Source organism: Saccostrea cucullata, unplaced genomic scaffold (assembly GCF_032062105.1).
Source record: "Saccostrea cucullata isolate Sc308-1 unplaced genomic scaffold, CSIRO_AGI_Scuc_v1 ctg222, whole genome shotgun sequence".
NCBI lineage: Eukaryota > Metazoa > Mollusca > Bivalvia > Ostreida > Ostreidae > Saccostrea > Saccostrea cuccullata.
In genome coordinates, this window is record NW_026934761.1 from 566672 (window position 1) to 587288 (window position 20617).

Below are 20617 nucleotides of genomic sequence, written 5' to 3' on the forward strand. Positions count from 1 at the left end.
TGAGACTACGGAATCCTAGTAATGTCAACCTGTGTATATATATATATATAAAAAAAATTAAAAACAACCATCTGTATATAAAGCAAACGCGAAACATAGAAAACAAGACCTCAAAATACATCAAGAAAATGTTATTTATAAAAACAAACCTTTGAAATATATTAATGGTATGCAAAATATATAATAAATCGAGGTTATGTTTCTATATTTTGCATATCCTTTAATACGGAGGTTTGCTTTAACATTTGAGTTGTTCTTTAAATATGCACAAATAGCATTGATGCCAATAAAAAGTCTAAATTCAATGATGACTAAATCAGTATAAACTGACACTTTTAATAATTCATTTAATGACTTTATAAAATACTCAGCTTTCTATTCCTTTAATGTGTTACATCATTATCTCCTTTCTTTAACTACATCAGAACTCATTCATTTTGCAAGCTCTTTCTTTTTGTTTTTCTGTATCTGTAAAAAAAAAAATTAATTCTATTGGCATGAATTATAATTTTGTTTCAAATACTTATGTTAAGTCATTGCCCTGTAGAAATAATCCTTAAAATGTTATTTTAAAAAGTTATGCGTGTACACCTATAAAGTTTCATGGAGTTTCCTAATAAAGTAAAAAATAAAGTATTGTTATACAAAAAATCTGTATTTTGCTACAACTAACTTGTTAATTGGTATATTTTTTTTTACAGTTAACAGTTTCCTAACCTATACTGTACATTATGTAAGGGATAAATAACGAGATGGTGTTGAATAGGTTAGAGAAAACATTCTCTCCGAGGGCCGAAGGGATGCTTTCTCTAAACTATTCAACACCATCTCGTTATTTATCTTACTTTTAAAAATTCCCTACCTTGGGCCCCAAAGAAACATTTACCCATTCAAATATCCAACTTGCTGTAATACAATAGGATGTAACCCATTCAAATATCCAACCGTTTCACAAAATAATAGCCTAATCGAACACCCCTTTTATTCATGGACTAGTGGTCATGAAACTACATGGTGCTGATTTCATTTTAACCCTTTTCATTGTACTAAACAGTCATGAAATCAGACGAAGAATATTTTTAAATCCAATGTAAATTAAAGAGGTTCAGATAGTGTTTTGAATACTTTTGACCTGAAAGCTGAAGAAAACTACAGACTTTTTATAAAAGGTTGGGAATTTGTCATTACATATCACAAGATGATGGTTTGTTGAGGAAAAGCGTTGAATTCTGATGGAGTTCCATTCGGACAATACTTGTAATAGTGCTTAAACAGATAAAAAGATTGGCGGTGTTATGCTGAGCCTGCTATAAAAAAATCCATATCAAGATCTGCAATCAAAATGGTGTCAAAAAATAGATGGGCTGTCAATTATTTAAGTTCTTTTGGGAAATATGCCGGAAAAGAATGAAGCAAAGATGAATATCGGATAATCTGAACGGATTTACTGATAACGGACCCTGAAATAATATTTAGCAATAAGAAGTGATGCAGTTAAAGATTCAAGGTGAAAATGTATTTATGTGTTAAAAAGTGATGCTTTCAAGATTTAAGACCGAAATCATTCCTTAAAGTGTGCAAAATTCCGAGGAATTGTTATTTCTGTAAGCATTGGAAGTGCATTTGAAACACAATAAATGTGAATTTTTTACGGTAATTCCGTGTGCATTGGAAATTAATTCTAATAGTGTGGCAAATTTGGAGTAATTATTTTATTTTTCATATGCATTAGAAATACATTTTAAAATTGTTTTATCTCTTTTGTTCATTGTTTTATGTTTTCTGTTTGGGTATTTACTAATATTGCGCAATATTTCGCGCATCATAGTAAAACGAAGCGTATTTACTGTTTTAATGGCTTAATTATTAAAATTAAACAAAATTAAGAAAATATGTATAAAAATGTAATTACAATTTGATTTAACTGGTTTTTTAACCGATTTTGCAATTGATAGGTAGGTTGACGTCGTTGCAGTGTGTTTTTGACGTTATGATAATCTGTAGTTCTTAAAGAAAGGGGTAATAAAAATATTATTAAAGAAAAAGTAATAAACATACGCTTTTGAAATTTAAAACATAGAAATTTGAGGATATCTCCAATATTTTTATTCTGTTTTCATGTGAATCCATTGTGTACGTCATATTTAGTAATACTCTATAAAAATAGTAAAATTTGCTAAATTTTTAAAATATACGGTAGAAGACTAATAACAAATATTACAGGAACAAAATGTCTATTGTAGTATTTGTATAGTTTTTTAAAAATTGGCATTTTCCTATATAATCCTATAGTAAATGTACCTGTATTTTATATTCAAAAAACATAGGATAATCAGTAATGAAGATGAAGTCTAATATAAAAACGGATTTTTTATTGTAGGTCACACAAGAAAATTAAAGGGTTATTAGGCAGTTGGATATTTTAGATTCTGACGGCCAGTTGGATCTTCAAATATCCAACTGGTGCTGGTTGAATCGGTAAAATATACGTAGACTAATAACAATGGGTGACGTCATAGAAGTTTTTTAACACTATATTAAACAGGATAATCTCAAATAAAAAAGTTCAAGAAAATTAAAGGGTTATATATATATATATATATATATATATATATATATATATATATATATATATATATATATATATATATATATATATATATATATATATATATATATACTGCTGAAACTTGTTTAGAGCAGGCTCGATGTATCTAACTGTTTACACGCAAGCAGTTTTTAGCATTTCCCAAGTGTTTCTTTGCTTTCAGTAGAATCCAGTGGTTTTAAAATTTAGCACCAATGTTAAACTTATTTATTGTATGGTTGCGGACACTGTTTAACTACATATAATTAAAAGTATTAATTAAGATAAAAAGTGAAATCTACCCTCCTTCTTAGTTCTAACCTACTTAAAATTTTATGCTCTGTCGTTCCCCTTCGTGCTTAGTAACACAAATAAGATGATCAATTGTTGCATTTACTTGTAAAAATATATATATTTATATAGGAAGCGAGAAAGCGCGAACACAAAAACATGACATGAAATTTTCTTCTTCATAATAATCGTCAAAGAGAGTTAAAAATATTGAATATAGTCTGTTCCTCATTCATTTGACCCTGTTATTTCAGGTAGAGTGAAGGCATTCTCTTTCTCTTGGTCAACACTTTTGTGTAACAAAACAATGTAAGGGACCTTTTTGTACATAACAATACCAATGCTGAAGCAGCCTATATGTCATTCCTATAAACGATAACTCATAAATCGGTACTAAGCTGGTCATTTTTCATACCTGAGTTACACATCCTTAAAACACAACATAGGAAAAGTCAATTATAATTAAATTCTTAATGATGTGATTAAAAGTATCCATAAGTTATTATCTTTTTTTATTATTTCATGTACCTATAAATCTATCTATGCAATGTTTTTACCTTATGTGCAACTTGAAAAATTAGTTGAAAGGCCTTTAATAAGCACCATCGACTTAAGGTTTCCGATTCATGTGTCGGGCAATAACAATAATGATACTGATCATTTAAAAGAAGAAGGCACAGAAAGGAGCATAACTCTTTAATTTAACTTTTTTCATGCCTTCATATAGAAAGGTATAAAACAGGGTAATGTGTCTATATTTTCTAAGGAAGAACTGAAATAGTCAGAAGAAGGACGACAAAATTGTCAAGATGATTTATTCCAGAGAATGTTCCCCTATACTCCCTCCATTTTTCGAGTAATGTAATGAAAATGTAAAAACTGTCCATGTTTATCTTTGGTTTTTAAATAATAAGAATATTATCAAGTTCCCAATCAGGTTTTTTACCACCATTTTATAACACACTGAGGTTAATTTCATTTTCCTTTGCCTTTTATCCTAATTCCTTGCTAATCATATTCATTTGCATTTAGTGTTAACACTGACATAAAGACAATTTTCGTTTATCAAGGTGTTAGTAGTCAACTGAAAAGATAATCTGACACATTTAGAAAAAAATAACATCCAAAACCTGTATATGACTCTGAAAGATCTTGCTGTTGAATGAAGTCGCAGAACAATTCATCTTTTATCTTTGGATTTAAATCGCCTACAGAAGTTCCCGTCCTTTCCTGAACATCTAAAGTGAATGAAAAAAATTCAGCATTTGAAATGAAATATGAATTCGTTGAAGAAATCTTAAGAAAGGTAGGGTCACTTTTTTCCGTGAAAGGTAATAACAAATATTTTATATATTTGAGAAAGCTTTATACAACTATCGTTGAGTATCACTGGCAAATATTTTTTTTTAAAATGCCCTCACATGTGCATGTGTTCGTCAATCATTTTTGAATTTCATTTACAATTGATACCTTATAAAGAGCAAAATAAATTAAACGTATAAACGTAGTGTTTTAAAAACACAAATAAAAAAAGGGTGTTTCTTTGAATGCATTTGAAATCGCAAAGTTAAAACATATGAATTCTCCCGCCCCTCCCATTTTGAAGCTAAAAATATAACCCATACTAACATACTGAGATAGAGCGGAGAGGTTAGTTATTCTTTAAATTATAAGAAACGACTTAGGAAAAAAAAACATTGTTTCGTGAAACAGCTGTGACAAATCTTAGGAACTTCCTAAGTTATAACTTAGGCATATCTTAAGTTATGTCTTACGACATATCTTAGGAAACGTTTGTGAAACGGGTCCCTGAAAGGTAGGGTCACTTTTTTCCGTGAAAGGTAATAACAAATAACCATAAAAACATCAACTGGTGTATCTACAGAGTAGCTTACATGCAAAAAAGCAGGACAAAAAGTCTATTTGTGGATCAGGGTCTGTTTGAGAGGCTTTATTGACAGGACCATCGTCAGCGCCGTGATCTGAAAAAAAATTTAATTAAATTTTAAATGTCCAGCAGAAACATCCCATCCAATACAAGAGTCTTTTGTTTCACTGTTTTAAGCTATCAATTTAATTTAAAATAAACTCATGGCTGTAGTTTTATCATTTTGTTCACTTTGTTACCTTCTTTTCATGAGAATAATTTAAGTTAATTGTGATTATCTTGGAAACTCACTTGGTATTTGGTTGTGTTTGTTGACTGACAAATCTGTTGGTAATCTGAAATCGAATTTACAGTAGTATTATATTTCGTATGTTAATTTTGCCTTTTCTTTAATCAGTGCTTTACCAAACTCACAGAAGAGTGATAAGAGTCAGCATTAAAGAAATATTATAAGATATTATAAAATATTTCATTTTGTAATGTTGTATCTGTCATTTGGATTAAAATCTACTTTCGGTGACGTCATACGTGTACATCAAGTAACGTGGAAATTAATCATGTTGTGTAAAGAAAATTTGGCTAAAACAGCATGTACAAAGTACGTAGAGGGAGTTTAAATCAAAACATTGGGTAAGGTTTCGTGCGAATGTGTGGAATAATTATTTTATTGACTGGACAGTGGGATTCTAGCAGCACTTTTTAAGGCATAATAGATTTTTTTTACTATATTATTTACTCAAAGAAGATATTCAAGTCCGGGGTATTGTTGTTTTGTAAGCTTTTATATTAAGGAATATATCGCTATTAATAGATGTCATGTGATGACGTGGTAGTGTTGCAAGTTTTTTTATACAATAGTTAATCATGAAGGTCTTCCGTCTTCAGCGGAAGACCTTCTGGTTATTCTTAGGTTTCTTTTCCACTATTTTTATTATTATAAGATCCTTCGTCTTCAGCGGAAGACCTTCTTGTTATTCTTCGGTTTCTTTTCCACTATTTTTATTATTATTGCTGTTTTTTTTTTTCTTACCGACATTTTGCGCGCCAGTTCTCGAGAACGGCTTGATCGATTTTCATGAAACTTTCAGGTCTGATAGAACATCAAAAAGTCTAGATATATATATTTTTTATTTTGATGGCGTCACTTCCGGTTCGGAGTTTTCAGCGATTTAGTGATTTTTAGAGGGTCACTTCGTCCGGCCGTTTTCTGAAAAACACTTAACACAGAAGCATGAAATTTTCAGCGATGCTAGAACAACCTTTGGAGAAGTGTATTTGGTATATCATAACCATCGGAAGTAGGAAGCGCCGACGTTCGCTATGGTCCAAAAAAAGTCCTATCGTGAATTTCAAAATTCCTCAAAATTCCTCAACCCCTTCGTTTTAAAGCTTACAAAAAAAATTTAAAACTTTTAAACGACAAGTGGTAAAGATATGGGACCAACTGCATGACCTTTGCCCTAGGGTCATTCAAAATATGAAGAAATTAAGCTCTTTTTATAGCTCTTTTGTTCTTCACCAAAGTCTAAACATCTTTGCATCTTTAATATGTACTCTTAAAACCATTTTAAAGATTTCATTCTTGTCCCCTAATATTGACTCCTCTAAAAGTTAGTGCCCCTTTCAGTGTAAACTCTTGTTATCGCTACTCCTCCGAAACCATAAACCGTAGAGGTACAAAACCTTCAACAATGTCTGTGACTAATTTAGTACAATTTTCATTCTATTAGTGCGAAAGAATTCCGTAAACCATTTGAAGTAGTTGTTGCCCCTGACAGTTTCTGATGTTTACAAAGAACTAAAAACATGGGACAATGCATGAGATCTTTTGACCTTTGACCTTGAAGATAAGGTCAAAGGTTAAGGTCATTGAGAAAGTATCAAAGTTGCTTATATATGTTTTTGGTAAATGACCTTGACCTTTGACCTTGACCCTTACTCAAAAGTAATAAAGAAATATTCATTATCTTTACCTAGATTTAGCTTCAAGTGTTAAACTCAAGTTATATATATATATATATATATATATATATATATATATATATATATATATATATATATATATATATATATATATATATATATATATATATATATATATATATATATATATATTGGATGAACGTGACCTTTGAACTTGATAAATGACCTTGACATTTGACACCATTGACCCAAAGGTCACAATCAAGCTTAAGGTCGTGGAGGTATTTACAACTCTCACTTTAACAAATGCCTATAAAATAATCCCCACCGCCTTCTCTTAAAAAAATCAATAGCAACGTAGAAAAATTTTGTACAACTCAAACGACACCACATATCGACATAAAATTCATGATATCAGTAAGAAGAAACCTCAAAGAAAGTGTCCTGAAAGTTTTATGGTGAGTCTCTTAAAAATAATGAAATTCTACTCAATATCGGCAAAATCTACATTTTTTTCTGTCTGAAATTTAGTTGTTGCTGAGCATAAAAATTAGTTAATGCTTGTATTGGCTATTTCTTCAATTGTTGTTAATACACTGTATCATTCGATTCTCCTGCTCTAATACGACATTTTAATACCAAGTATTCTTGTTTTCTTTAGAATGTGGAATTTATTTCAATTTTATTTAAATTTAATATTAATCGAATGAATCTCCAAAATAGCGATTTTTCCTGTCAAATAAATTTCCACGCTCTCAGTGACACGGTTTTTGTTCCTGATATGCATGTTTCAAGTTTAATTTATGTTAGTTACTATTAATTCAATCCAAATAGGGATGATTATTTTACCTATGACTTCACCATATCTGTCAAATCGAACTATATTTTCATGAATTGTAAACAAAGTGTCCACACTGAAATTCGAATATATCATAAGCTCTGTATGATTAACTCAATTTATTCAAACTATAAACAAACTCAAATGAATTTTTTTTACAGGAAATCTCCATTTTCATTATCCACCAATCATTTTTCTCAGAACAATTCATTATTCCTCTCTACATTCCAAAACAAACAAATAAATACACGTGTTTCTGTACTATTTAAAAACGCACGTGTGTCTCCATGTGCTTTCAATTCTATTTCAGCGCCCATAACAAACAAATAGATACACGTGTTTCTGTACTATTTAAAAACGCACGTGTGTTTCCATGTGCTTTCATTTTTATTTCAGCGCTCGCCTGTCAATCTGAAGGTCCCGAGTTCGAATCCGGCTGGGGGCACATTTTATTTGGAATTTTTTGCATTTGTCTTCTTTTTGTCAACCCAAATGACAGGTGGAAAGACTTCTAATTGTTCTCTGAACAATTAGTTTACTAGTATTTTGTTTGAAATTGTTCAGACAATGTGTATGTATACTTATACAATTTAGCGAAATACATATATGTTCGCTTCTTCTTCGAACAAAACTCTCTCTCTCTCTCTGATGAATGAAAACGCCCAGGAAATTAAGCATGAATATAAATTATATTATATATCAATTATAGTACCTCCTTTTTTAGATTGGGAAGTTCAATAATTAAAAAAAAAATCATTCATGAACTTTGGACATTCTTCATTAGCCTGGAGGAAAGAAATCAATTCAACATCACTGATTTTAAATTGCATTCATGTAATAAGATAGATAATTAGCAGCTATCACACAGGTTAAAAAGAAAACAGCATTTTGAAAGCAATTCAGGGCTATTGAGCAGTGAAGATTCTTTATCGTGTCAAGGCCTACCGTCACACGGGGCTTCCGCTTTAAGGCCTCACAAAAAACCCTACAATTTTTACTTCGATGTGCCGAGCACTTGGCGAAGGAACAGTTGCTACCCATTTTTATTGACTTGGGTCAGTCGCAGCCGCGGTTCGAACTCATGGCCTTCCCATCACGGAACGAGCGCTCTACCGACGGAGGTACCGAGACGATCTCATGCATAAAAGAGTATGTTGTCAAAAAAAAAAAATCAATAAATATTATTGAAAAAGCTTAGCTACACATTAAACAATACCAAACACATACATAAAAAAATGACTTTTGCTCCTCAAATTTACACATCTCTTTTAGTCCTAAAAGTCGTATGAGCAGTTTATGAAAGCACCCACGGTGAAAATAGAAGCAAGAAATAAATACAATAAGAATAAAACCCTTAAAACATTATGTTTCCAGACTTTTTAAAGCTTTATAGTAAACATTTGTTTAATATTGAATCGAATACTCACTTTTTCTTCGTCATTTAGTCTTTTCTTTTAGGATGCCTTAGTAGACTGTTCAATAAAAATGGTTGTGTGAAAGTCTGATAAATAATATCTTGAAATTATATTATCCAATCAATAAATTCTCTACACCTATGACATTTAATTCTTCAATAAAATACTCCACAATATTAAAAAGGCGGGGCTTAATTTATATTATTTATGCTTACATTGCCATAAAATCTATGATATTTTGATAAGATCAATAAAATACTAGTATGCCAAAACATTAAGAAGGCAGGAATTAATGTACACGTATATTGATTCTGTGTACATGTACACTGACATAAAAATTTCAGATATTTTAATCAGGATTGCAATTTTGAAACACAGCCTCACCCCCTCACCACCACACACAACGTAACACTCACTTTAGCTAACAAGAACACGTTTTGCAACATACATATAAAAACAAAGCCTTTTACAGGCTCATTAGACTTTTTAATCAATTTACTTATCTCGCCTAAGCCAAAAAAGGACTGAGTCTTATCAACGAGTTTTGAATATGTAAACAGCTTTGATTAAAAAAATCTAATCATAAAATAAAAAAAGTCATCAAAATGATGAGGTTTCCTCTTTCTTCACTTCAACAACGGTCGATCCTTCCGTCTTTTTGACATGTCCCCTGTACCCTGTGTGGTCTTCATTCTGTGCCTCCCTCTGTCTGTATGCCTATATCTCGACAATTTCCAATTTCAAATTCATGTAATACTCTCAAAGTTTCTTAATTGTTTAAACGTAATTTTTAGTTTGTTTATCATTCTATCTTCATAATTCATCTTTGGTCTGTTCTTATAAAGAATTGTCTTCTAAATAATAGCGGAAGTTTTTATACTACAACTCTTTCATTGCAAAATGATATCGTTTCTCCGCTTTGGGTAATGTGTCAACGTTATATGATGTACTGTTACATATTTCACGCCAAAGCACGATGCTTATAGAGTAGTTTCTCTGTCATATTTCCGTCAAATGTTAGTTATTCATAATTTGTTATGTTTTCATTAATTATCTCCCCACAATTTTTCAATTCCATTTTTTTCAATTTGCCAATGTGAATTTAAAAGGGTCTTTTGAAAAATAAAATTAGAAATATGCATAGGTATGGATATTGATTATACAATAGACGAAATATATATGTCCTCTTTAACTTTTGTTTTACGTTTAAACAAATCCGTCTTTATATTTGTACATGCGCTTTATTTTGTTTCCTTGATTTTTTATGGACTTTTTGAAGAATTTAAACAAGTTTATTGTAAGAATCGACAACATCAGAAAAAAACTGGTATTTGAGATAACTGATGTTGCACATCATGGGCTGATAGTGCTGCAGAATAAGTTAGACAAATCCTGTTTCTTTTGAAACATTTTCAAGTAAGCTCTGTTATTTTCTTTTAAGTTATACAGCCAAGTAAAGATCTTTTCTTTTTATATGACAGTTGTAAATGGTGACATGAGTCAAAATGAGGCATAAGGAACGCCAAAAATGTTTGTATAAAAGTTTTAGGTTTGACATTACTTTATATATTGATATACTTTATATATTTGATGATTATTTTAGCGCTTTGGTCTTTATCATCATTCCGCCGTTTGGCATTCATTGGGTGTCTGACTCCTTCTTCCACACGTTATGCATGCAGATTACCATTAACATTTCCTTGTCTTGTACTTGGAAGGAAATGTTTCAGTATTCCTCCTGCTTCAAAATATTTGTTAATAGACTTTCCACAGTTTGATAATTAATCAAACCAGGAATTTAGACCATGCTCTTGCTTATCAAATCAGTTGAGAGACATGTAATTTTCTTCATAGATTTGGCGATGGTAAAATTTTTATACCCGCTCTTTCTACAGAAAGTTCGGGTATATTGTTGTTACTCATGTCCGGCCGTCCGTCCGTCTGTCACACTTTTCTTCCCTGAACACCTCCTACATTTTACATAGTAGCCTAACCATCTTTTGGGAGATGGCTGGTGGTGTCATGTAGATGTGCAGTAAGGTTTCGGAATTTTGATTTTGCCCTGGGGGGTCAAATGGGGGTCGAAAAATGACGTTTTTTATGCAAAAAGCCCCGTCTTCCCTGAACCTCTCTTACATTTTTCACAGTCGCCTAATCATCTTTTGGGAGATGGTTGGTGGTGTCATGTAGATGTGCAACAAGGTTTCGGAATTTTGATTTTGCCCCGGGGGTAAATGGGGGTTGAAAAATGACTTTTTTTTATGAAAAAAGCCCCGTCTTCCCTGAACTTCTCTTACAGTTTACTCAGTAGCCTAATCATCTTTTAAGAGATGGATTGTGGTGTCATGTAGATGTGCAGTAAGGTTTCGGAATTTTGATTTTGCCCCGGGGGATCAAATGGGGGTGGATAAATGATGTTTTTAATGCAAAAAACCCCGTCTTCCGTGACCTCCTCTTACATTTTACTCAGTAGCCTAATCATCTTTTAAGAGATGGATGGTGGTGTCATGTAGATGTGCAGTAAGGTTTTGGAATTTTCATTTTGCCCCGGGGGGTCAAATGGGGGTCGAAATTTGTTTTGTTTTATTTTAAATATTTGACAGGTTTAATCACCCTGCTTCCAAGAATTTCCCTAATATTCTATGCATTAGCCATAAATCATGATCATTTTCGAAAATTATTGGTTTGTTTTGTATATGTGTAAAATGGTTTCAAAATTTGCATTTTCATGTGGATGGCAAAAAGGGGCAGGAAAAAATGGCCCCTCCCTATCCTAGGGGGTCATGATTTGTACAAACTTGAATCTACACCTCTTGAGAATGTTTCCATATTAATAATGCTCTTGTTGTTCTTGAAAAGAAGAATTATGAAGATTTGTTTCCTTTTACTCCTATATAAAACTTTGATCCCTAATTGTGGCCCGACCCTAGCCTTTGAGGTCATAATTTGAAAAACTAGAAATATGTCTATAGGACATGAATATCCCGCCGGATGTATATCACTAATGCTACATGAAGATTGTATTAGTGTATAAAGTCTGATGAAAATATCTTGAACAGTTTCTTTAAAATTGAAACTAAAATCTAAATAAATTGGATATAGATAATAAATTGTCATAAAATTATGTACAAGTGCATGCTAAACATAAAAAAATATCTTGAATTATTTCTTTAAAACTAAGCAAAATACAAAATAAAGAGGAGGGAGGTCAAGGTCACAGGATGTGCAAGATGAAGTTTTTGATGCAGTTGAATAGCTCTCACTAATACACATCAGCATATGAGGTTTGATAAAAATATCTTGAATGATTTAATGGAACTGAGCTTAACACTTTTTTTAAGAAAAGAGAGTTCAAAGTGTTGTTGTAGTTGAAAAGCTTACATCAGTATGAATTTACTATTAGCATATGAAGTTTGATAAAAATATAATTAATGGTTTATTTAAAACTTAGATAAACATTAATTTTAAAAAGTGAGGTCAAGGTTAAAATAAGTTGATGCATTAATAGCTCTCAGCAGTATGTATCAGCATATGAAGTTTGATAGATATTTCTTGAATTGTTTATTCAAAACTGATCTAGACACTAATTTTAGAAAAGTGAGGTCAAAGTCACAGGAAAGGTTAAGGTAAAAAAAAGTGAAGTATTGTAAAGCTTACATCAGTATGTATCATCATGTGAAGTTTCATTACACAACTTGAATGGTTTCTCTAAAATTAAGTTAAACACTAATATAAAGAAAGTTAAGTGAAGGTCAAAGGAAAAGTCAAGGTCAAAAAATGTTGCTGCAGTTGGATAGTTTACATCAGAATGCATCAACATTAAAACATAAACTTTCATTAGACTATCTTGAATAGAATCTTTTAAACTTGTCTAAACACTAGTTTAATAAAAGCGAGGTTAAGGTCACAGTCAAGGTCACAAGGTCATTGACCTTGGTTTCATTTGAAATAACTTTATTAGTGGAGTACGCAAACAAAATATGAAATCACTATCTCCAATGGTTCAAAAGTTTTGGCGAAAGATCTAAAAAGCTGTTTTTAGCATAAAGGTCAGTCAAGGTCACAAGGTCATGACCTTGGTGTCATTTGAAAGAGCTTTATTGGTGAAGTATGCATACCAAATATGAAGTCACTATCTCTCATGGTTCAAAAGTTAAGGCAAAAGTTCGAAAAAGCTTTTTTTAGCATGTTGGTCACAGTCAAGGTCACAAGATCATTGACCTTGATGTCATTTGAAAGACCTTTATTGGTGAAGTATGCATTCCAAATATGAAGTCTCTATCTCTCATGGCTTAAAAGTTATGGCGAAGGTTAAAGTTGACAACAGACAGACAGACAAACAGACAAACAGATAAACAAACAAAAAGACAAACAAACAGGACAAAAACAATATACGCCTCGGATCTATCGACCCAGACACATGAAAAATGTTGATGCAGTTGCAGAGTTTTCCTCAATATCTATCAGCATATGAAGTTTGATAAAAATATCTAGAGTTATAGTTTCTTTGAGCGCGATGGAAAGACAGATGGAAGGGTGGAGGACGGACATGACAAAAACTATATATGTATTCCTAATCATGGCATGGCATAAAAAACTTGAATCTACATTATATGAGGATGTTTCCATACCAAGATTATACAAGCAACTTCAAAGAATTATGGTCCTCTGCTCTCTGTGTTTTAGTGAATGGGATGCCATAATTTATGTCAGATTGTGTGTCAAATATGCACCCCTATCATATGTCAATTTTTGAAAATTAGGTCAAAAAGGAAAACATCATAGCATGCTCGGAAACCTTTTGTTGCAGGTAATGTACATGTCAAATATCAAAGTCCTGCTATAAATGTATTATATTAAGCGTGTACGATATTTGGCGGAAATTGGTTTTTGAACAAGTTAGCGTAGATTTGATTTAGCGGATATCTTAAAGTTCTTATTTATGTGCATATTTGCAAAACATTTAGCGTTGTACTTAAGTGAATTAGCGGTAGTTTCTTTCTGCAAAAAGCGGTAAAAAGAATTCACAGTCAAATGTAATACGTTTACAGTATCTCTTTTCAATCAAAAGTTATAAGGAAATATAATATTTTTGAAAAGAGGTTAAACTTCGAGGTCAAGGTCACAGAGTCAAAAGTCATGATATATTTAGAAAAGTCTTTTCATATGCAATATACGTGTATAATTTAAATGTCCTATCTTTTCTCTTTCAAAATGATCAATCTAAAATAATGTTATTTTTTTGGAAAGTAGGTAAAACTTTAAGGTCAAGGTCTTACTTGGGTAAAAAAATCATAGTATATTTAGAAAGGTTATTGGTAATGTACATGTGAAATACGAAAGCCCTATCTCTTATTATTCAAAAGTTATGACCAAGGTTAAATTTATTGACAGATGCACATACCGTCAATAAGATGGACAGACTGACAGACAAATGAGATTTAATGTCCCCTCCCTTTCCCCAAAAACGGGGGACAATAATGCCCTTGCTGTTCTTGAGAAGAAGATTTATGATTGAAAAAAATCCCCTGCATATTTCTTAACGCAAATCAATATTGTGTTTTTTATGTCATTTGTTTGTTTGTTGTTAAACATCCCTCTCAGGAATTTTTCACTTATATGGAGACATCACCACTTGAAAAATAATGAGGACAAGTCAGATTTGAGGTCAACATTCATTTTAGGAGTTTTAACCATTTAGACATAAAGATCAAGATAACAACTCGATCCTTCCCCTCGCCCCTTCCCAGACCCCTGTTTGTTCATGTATGAAAACTACTACTTGTTTTTACATTTCAAAAAATGTTAATATATATAAATAGTTTAATCTGGTCCATCTTTTTGAATGGTTTTCATTCCTATTTCTAAGAGGATAGGTTGACACAAATTCATGAATAAAATGTCAAGCAATCTTATCATTGATGCACTTTTATTTAATTTAATGCAGTCATATTGTGAACATTTCCAGTTCATTAGGAGAGTGGGGATGACCTTCAGGGGTTCATAACCTTTATACCATTAAATTTAATTATGCATAGTCAAATGGAAAAAGTTTCCTATTATTTAGGAGTCATATGATCATTTGTCATTACAGGGTCAGGGTGTGGATAGGGAGATCCCCCCTGAATTTGCAGGAGTATAATATATACTGAAGCAAATAAAAATGACTTTGGATGCCCTCCACTTTAGAAAACAGACCCCACCATAACTTCTTTTTTTCTCAGGAAATTCTGGTCTGGAAATCCCCCCTCCCTCCCAGAAAAAAATTCTGGATCTTGTAACTGAATCATTAAATGTAACGTCAACAACGGGGGATAACTCTTCAGAATGTGAAATTCGTCTATTGTAGCATCCAATGACCTTTGATCCTTTAAACTTTAACCTAACCATTTGCATTTCAGACTCTTTTACCAAAATCTATACCAAAACTTGTACTTACCGACTGTTATAGGTCCTGTCAACTTCATGAAATATAATCCAATTAAAACACAAAATGAAATAATTCCTACTGATTGATGTGTACACCACACTGCACGTGCAGTGCAATCTAAAAATGATAGTGGTAAAACTAGTACTTAAGTTGGGTACGTGACGCAAGCCCAATGTGGTGCAGGTGTTCAGATACATGTATAGTACAAGAACAAATTTAAAATAATCATTTTTTTTATCTTAACTTTGCCATCTAGGCATATTTCCAAAAACAGGCAAATAGGTAGTGTTTGTGTGTGTGTGTTGATATGAGAGGGGTGGGGGGTTAACTAAATTGATTGGGTGTATGTCAGCTTTCGAGGAGTTTCTGCCTAATCAAATATAAAAAAAAGTTTGCACATTTTGAAAAATTCTTCAAAAACGCTTTACACTAATTTGAATAATATTATTTATTGTTGATCTATATGAGAAAATAGATTTAAAAAGTTCCAATTATGGGCCAAAAATTTATACCCTCCTCCCTTTATTAAACCTAATTTACATCATTAATTGAATTCTCTTGTTTAATTTCAGACTGGTAATAAATTAAGAACATGAAATATCTATTAGAGGCTCATGGGTCACATGGACACCTGAGCATACTTGATTTGATGAATACATGTATTATGTAAATTATTGAATTATTTAATTCAATAAATGGAATTATTTAAGGAATCACTGTCTAGTGTCGGGCAAAGCCTGTTATGTATAAATTATCCCATGTTTCCCACTATAGTTGATGTCCCTGGCATACTATACTAACTAGACAGTGATTTCTTATATTTTCATTTCATTGTGAAATAAAATTGTAGATTTAGACTTTAAAAATGCAGACATAGATTTCAATTACACGAGGATCTCCCTTGCCAATTTCAGTAGTCCTCGCCCACTGATGTTAACACAATGGCAGCCGCACGAAATTTTCATGCATATTTGGCCTCCTTAGCGTCAGACTCAGAGACAGATGCGCACGAGATTTACATGCATATTAGGCCCCCCTTAGCTCCTGACCTATTGACCTGCCTAATTTACATTCCGGTAGAATATCAAGAAATTAACTCCGCTAACTTTCAAAGAGTTATCACAGAGAGAAAAATTAGAAATGGAAATATATTGATTTCTTTCCTTGGTAAAGCCCAATTTGAAGGAGTGTGCTATTAAAAGCAAACACCTTAGTGCGGGTATTACTTTCTCATGACAGCATCTACTTATGTTTGCATAAGAAGTTTACAGGCACAGAATAAAGCCTTTTCCTCAATTAATTAAATGATGGCTGAAAGTTCTGTGAGTTCCTCTTTGCTATTCAATCAGCTTTGAGTACATGTATGCTTTTTATCACACTTCAATTAACTAAAGAAAGAAAGAATCATTATCGAGCCAACACCCTTCGTGGAAAGGCGACTGTTCTAAGTCTCATTAAAATACAAACAGAAACCTTTATGCATAAATTTAAAGTCTTGTGCAAATGATCCTGGTAAATTTTTCCTTATAAAAATAACTTATTCCCTTTTGTTCTTAAATTGAAAAAAAAAAGAATTGATTTTTTGATTGTTGTATGTAGTTTTTTTGTCCCCTTTGGGGTATTTTCACTCATATAGAGACGTCACCATAATTATATCGGTGACGGGCTTCAAATTTTGACTTTTACTTGGCACTCAGGGCCATTGAACTGTGAAGTATATCTTTATCCTGTCGATGCATGCCGTCACTTAGGGCTTCGATTGAAAGTATTATCAGTTTTTAAACCCCCTTTTTGAGGTGAACCATGTACTTTCGAAAGAGTAATACGTTTTATTAGCTTTCAAAGACCTAAAACATGTACGATATTTTGTGCTTTGGGCTTAATATCTTCCTTAACTAACATATGTGTTTCACACTGACTTCTGAGGTGAGTAACATGTTTTATTTACATTTTCTTCTCTGTTTTGTTAATTTTACGGTCCTGGGATAACTTTGTTATTTCAAAGTATTTAATTTTAGTTTATTCGTTTGAATATTCGTTTGTTTAGTTGTATCTTCTATAAATATTAAATTGAGTTGTGTTAATTCATTGATAATATCGACTTTAGTATTGTAGTATTTAGTTTCATTATGATTCTATCGAATAAAGTAAATATGTAGGTGAAGTTTCATTCATTAAGTAATTATTGTGTAAATGCATTTAATACAAGTTCATCCCATGATTATCCCATTTTCATGCGTGACGGGTTATATGGGTCATAAATTATATTTCTGTATTAAGGTGTAAGTTTATGTGTAACCTATTTTTGTGTTATTTAGGTCCCGTTCCACATTATACGTCCTACGTTTACGCCCTATATTCTGTGTTGCATGGTGTAAGATCCAGAATATATTATGTACATTTGATGTAATCTAAATAAAAGTGAAAACATTTATTTGACTTTTGTTATTTTACAATACTAAGGAAAGAACCCGCAACAATCTGATCAAATAATTTTTTTTGTGACTTTCATTTTTTTATGCAAAGAAATCACCAGATAGTTGAAACTCAAATGAACATATGTTGTTGAGGTTCACTTGGTACAAAATGAATTAACTGGGTATTCAATGTTTGTATCTTGAAGACCGGATACATTTTAAAATTAGAAAGATATTTGAATTTTATTATTATTCTCAACATATATCACCTCCACTTATGTCGTTCATCGAATACACTTTTTGAAGCAATTAACCTTTTAGTTAGTTTATCATCCTATACGCCTTCGTGAAAATAAAACTGCCGTGTTCATTATGTATCTTAATGACGTTATTGAAGGGAAGTGATAATTCAATTTCCCAGATTTTAACAGTTTGAAAGAAAAACAAGAAACTATATGAATAACAATAGAAATGGGACAAAACTGGTAGACCCCCGTCTCAAAAGCTAATGTCGCTCGACATTATTTAATACTTTCATGCAATATAATATACCAAAACCTGCTCTCAAGATATTGTTTAATACCTATAAAAATAAATTTAATTTTGGAATTTTATTTTGCGCAAAACATCGGGATCCATTTCTCATATCAGGAAACTCTTTATTTCTATCACAAACCTTTGCTATTTTTTAAACAGATCTTTAGAAAATATTGAATTTTCAAAAAGTCTCTTTTACAATATCCCTCTAGGTCCTTTACCAGGGGATAGAAAGGGATTGTCAAGTATTTACTAGTTTACAAAAAATCTTAAATCCTTGGACAGAAAAATATTCTTTAATGTCATAAGTGAACATCTTATCTTGTTATTGTACAGTATCCTACTAAAGACAGTATATTGTATATACTATCTCGTATATGATAGTATATTACCGCATATTTAAGTTCATCTCACAATATGCGTCGTTATCAAAGCTCTATCCTTTTATTATGTCATCATTCACCTCCTTTTTGTGGAAAAAACTAATAAATGAGATAGGCCGGAATTTATTTATCCATCCATACAGTGTCGGTACTTAGTCACTAGGTTTACGGGTTATCTCCCCTTTTCTATGCATCAATGAAAGTGAAAGGTGGGTGATGAAAGTATCCGATTTATCTTTCTGTATTATGAAATACCCACCCACCTCAACCCTTGAGCTAGGTGTTATACTCTTTCTCCTTTTGTTTGTTGGAATTACGTTTACATTGTTTTACATGGGTTAGCTATATTCAATAATGGCAATTTATTAAAGTTATGGAAATGTTATTGAGAATCTTTATCTGCTGTGGGTTTTTGTTTTTGTCTTTTCAGGTACAGTGTATTAGAGATTTCGTTGAAGGAGACTAACGATGCTAATCAGAATTGCCTGCTACATGTATTTCCGTATTCTAGGACCTTTGGGATGATCTCTATCCGAATACCATGCGTGACAAGTGTCAACTTGGCGAATTATCCATGATTTCGAGGAGTTCGGGGAAAGACAGTAGACTATACTTCACAGCGGTCGTATTGGCGAAATCGTCACCTTCAATTTAACCATTGAACTGTTGATTTTGTTGATTTCTTTGTAGTTGATGTTGATATATGTGATGGTTGATGTTGATATATGTGATGTTGACTTTGAAAATCATAGCATATAATGTAAATCTAAAGCAAGATAATATAATTAAAAGACAATTTGTGTTGAAATGTGTCCGTAGCACGAATGAGATCAACCCAGCGTGCTACTTTTTCCGTCAGGGAGGGCACAGCTTCTGTTGATGTTGGGGGTATGCCAGTTTGCCGGCTGCCCCATTGTTGTGTAGACCACTGTGGACAATACCTGCCAACTCGAATAAAACATTAAACTTAAATACTTAGCATTTGTTTATTATATATAGGTCTTTGATAATATATTATTATATACAGTATACTAGTAAAGCAATATACGCTTATTATTGTTACACCGAAACTGTTAGTTTTGCTAAAATCTTTTACTGATAACATATTTCAAATGTTTTGATTTTTCTGTGAATGCTTTGCATTTGAAATCAAAGAAATCTTGCATATCGTGCTCTGTTCCTTTTTAATGTTTTTGAAGGCACAGTTCCTCTTCTTCTCAATTGTTGTTTACTTGATTTCATTTTTTTAGTCCTCCTTGATCCTGAGTTGTAGATTCCATTATGCCGACTAGTAATTTTTCTTTGCACTTTATAAAAAGAATATAAATACAGATATGAAAGTTTATAAAATACATTATTGACAGAAAAGGGTGCAACATCTCAATACCAAAAGGCTTAGTATTTACCCAATATTATGGAATTAGTAGTTACGTAAATTCGCGTCACGTATCTGAACTTGTTTTTTCTTGAAGTCTGTGCACAGTTTTTGTTGTCTGTGTTTATCTACAATGTTTATCTGTTCTGAAAGTTTTAAAAGCTCTCTCCTGAATATAACGGAAGCTTTAAGTAATTAGAGCATTTTTACTTTGATTTGCACATTTATCCTAATTCAACGGATGCAAGAAAATAATATACCATTTCTATTGAATAAACAAAATGTTACCGTGGTGCTGACAAATGTAGATTTGAGTGAAAGGTGTAAGGTGTACAAGTAACATGTATTATGAATTTAAAAAGGCACGAATTTCATAAGTGAACAAAATTATATTTCTATCAAATTTGCAATTATAAACTGGGCAAAATTGTTTGCAATGTGAAAGGGATACAATAGACCTATGTACAGTATCTTAAATAAATTGGACGGTCAAGGCTGCTCTCCTTTTTTTGTTTTTTGATTCGGTAAAATAA

General features: G+C 31.9%; 1 long non-coding RNA gene across 1 annotated transcript; it reads right to left on the reverse strand.

Annotated features, from left to right (window-relative positions):
• Positions 1-300: 300 nt before the first annotated feature.
• Positions 301-5104, reverse strand: LOC134241295 (uncharacterized). The gene is made up of 4 exons (XR_009986630.1): positions 5058-5104; positions 4774-4860; positions 4009-4116; positions 301-468 (listed from the first exon to the last, which is right to left on the reverse strand). It is a non-coding gene; the product is annotated as an uncharacterized LOC134241295 (long non-coding RNA).
• Between the last annotated feature and the right edge of the window lie 15513 nt (positions 5105-20617).